Here is a 3,344-nt window from a genome sequence, read left to right as displayed (position 1 = left end):
TGGGGTTTGGTTGCCAAAAGCACTAGCTGAATTTCTAAATCAAGATTTTAATTTAGTCAAAGTTAAGTGTGACTCTCTTAAGGCTAAAAGTGTACTATCTATTCATACAAAGTAGCAAACATTTTAGCAATCAACATCTTATATCATCTCCGCATCATTTCACTTGTTACTCAATGTAGCAGCATGGATCAAGCAGTCTCATTAGCTGCGAGAAGCAGACGATTCGAATCGAGTTTTTATACCTTGCAAGGGAAACCTAAACACACGACATGTAGGGGCACTCCGTCCCCACACATATCAACCGTCCCCATCGATTCCCCGTCAGCAGAGAGGGGCTCACCGCCTTGGCGTACAATGCCTCACTGACCCCGATTGGCCGTCGTGCAGTGACCGCACTTGTACCCACCATAACCGGAATGGGAGACCTCGTCTCAGGTCACGTGAGGAGGGCAATCTGCTGCCAGGTTCAATCAGGTACTAGGCTTACCGATTTACCATATTTCTCGGTATATGTTTAGTACGTTCAAACGCTTGACTCACGGTACCACACCTTAATCCTTATTCAAATTTCATCCCGTAGACAACCAATCCCCATGGATTGTTGCCCACAAACCAACCTCAGTATGATATGAAAGTGGTTACAATCAATGTCCTGACCTCGCGCGAGTGCTAGAAAAATCACTCGACTTCTACCGAGATCCCTAATTAATAAAGCAGCTACTTGACCTAGCATACTAGTATTCATTTCAGAAGGATTCCTGAGATCATGCAACTAGGGTTTCAAACAATTCCTACACCTAAGTGCACAATCAATCCTACAATCATTAAGTGAAGTAAAGTAGCATAAATAACAGGTTATGCATAAAACCGGGGCTTGCCTTCCAAAGTAGTGGCAGGCAGGTCCTCTGGTGCAGGCTCTGGTGCTGGGCCTGGGGCAACCTCCTGGGCAGCTCCTTGCTCCGGCACGAGGATGTACTCTCCGTCAGCAAGATTACAGTCTATCGAAATGCAATGAACATGTATGTCATGATTATGCAAGATTTAAGAACATTAAGCTAAAGAAACTAATTCGAGAATTTACTTAGGGTTTCTTAGTCCTGCGGGGCTCCCAGTGGGTTAGGCTTAATATTCTTTAGGCTTGGGTGTTTAGTAAGGATGGTAACATAGTGGATTGGTATTACTTTGATACCTTTTTGTGGACAGATTACAAAGGTTTTTGGGATAACATTAATTCACATTATTCATTTTCCTTTTCTTAATTTCCATTTAGGGTTCCTAAGGTAGGTTTGAACGACAACAGGGTTTTAATAATTTCCAAAAATTCTGTAAAAATTACAGTGGGTTGTCACTTGCTATTCTAGCCTGTTTTAAGAATTTGAGGCTTAAAGTATAAAAGCTAGGCTTTAAACAAAAATGACAAAAGTTATGCAAAATGGGCCTCTTTACACTACACCTCTTAGTTAGGGGTAGGTTCTGTCCTAAAGGTTATTTTTACTGGCATCCCATGGTAATAATAGGTCTCTGTGCAAAAAATCACAGAAAACTAAGGGGTGGTTATTTAGTTATGATTTTCTTAAGTTTAAGGTCAAAAAGGCTCTTTCTACTACATTATTATTTGAAAAATGTCAAACAGCAGATTTCATATTTTTCCTAAGTTCTCTCTACTAAAATAATAGTTATCCCAAGGGTGGGGGTGTTTTTACCTTGGGGTTATTTTTGTAGAATTTTTCTAAGTTTCACTTGTTTTATTAAAATAAAAGAGATCTTACTTATTTTACACTAAAACAGGGTATGATGTATTTTTCTAGTGAACTATATTGAAGAAGTAACCCAACAAAAATAGAGGTACTCTCTGGTTCATTAATTTAATTACATTTTCTATTTTTCTTATCCTTAAGCATATTATAGAATAAGGGGTTAAAACTAACTTAATGTAATGGACAGAGGGGTTTAACATTTTTAACTAGGTCAGTAGGTAGATATAAACTTCTCCAAATTTTCCTAACCTTAGTTAATAGTACAACCATTTTTCTTGCTATTATTAAGCTTTTGGTCCAAACTGTAATTAAATCATAACCTTATATTTTTCTCTAGTGCTTATGGGGTTTTATATTTTTCTTAGATAGGTTACATTATTTAGAGTCTGGCAAAATTAGTTTGACCAAATTTGGATAAACCAAACAGAAGTTATGGGTTTTTAAAGTTTCTGTTTGAATTTAAATCAGGTTTTAATTAAGTTTCTCTGGAAAAACAGTTTGCGCCGGGGTCCCTGGGTTTAAACCGAATCAAACCTCGCAGATCTACCCTTATGCCACTATTCACTTGAGTCTCTGACTTTTCACTTAACCCCCTGGATTTCTCTCCCTCTCACCCGCAGTCCCTCCCTTAACTGAAACAGTAGCCGCGGGAAAGGAAAGGGTGGCGCGGCTTACCGGCGGCGAGGGAGGTCCGGCGAAGGGTGGGGTCGGCTCGGGGAGGTTCTGGCGATCACGTCGAGGTACGGCTCGTCGTCGGGGATGGCCGGAATCGCCCGGTCCACGCGCGCAGGCGGGCGAGCTCGTCGGCGGCGTGTGCTCCGGCCTATCCACGGCGGCATAGTTCAATCCAAGGGCATAGGGAGCTTCATGGAGGTCTAAGGAGTCTAACCGTGCAAGGAATCGAAGAGAGATTCACCGTGTACCTCGGTCCACGGTTGCCGGCGGTCGGGTGAAGTTCGGTGACCTTGGGCCGGCCTCTCTGGCGAAGCAAACTCCGATTCCTCGCTCGGGGAGCTTCACGGAGACGTGCACAGTCTTCTCCGAGGGCTAGACGGGGTTGGGAATGGCTGGGCTGGCCGGTCTACGGTGGCAGGGGCTCGGGTGGCCGCGGGCACGTCGCGCACGGGCAAACGGCGGTGAACTGAGCTCCGGTGAGGCTTGAGCGCGTGCGGAGGGGTACGGCCAAGGCTCCTGGGCGTTTTATAGGCGCGGACGTGGACCAGGGCGCTGGCTTGGCTCGGGCGCGGCGCGAGACGTGCGCGGGCGTGCTCTGGCGTGGCAGAACGTGTCGAACACGTGGCGGTTTGTTTCTTCCATTGTTCAAACGTCGGCAGAGGTCGCAAACGTGCGAATCTTTGCAAAAGTTCGGCGCAGACCTCTTCCTGGCACCTAGGGCTGTCACTCAACTGTGAGACGTCAGGGCAGATATGGCCTAGGGAGGGAGATCTTCGGGTGCCAAATCGGGTGTGTCACACTGAGCACTTCGCGACAAAAGCCATGCCATGGCATGTCAAACGTCCGAGTCTCGGGCTCAACTTTTTCCAGTGGGTGCCCTAGGTGGTTTGCCACGTTTTTGGTATAGAACAC

This window comes from Zea mays, chromosome 6, assembly GCF_902167145.1.
Source record: "Zea mays cultivar B73 chromosome 6, Zm-B73-REFERENCE-NAM-5.0, whole genome shotgun sequence".
Lineage (NCBI taxonomy): Eukaryota > Viridiplantae > Streptophyta > Magnoliopsida > Poales > Poaceae > Zea > Zea mays.
Note: the sequence above shows the minus strand (reverse complement) of the source record.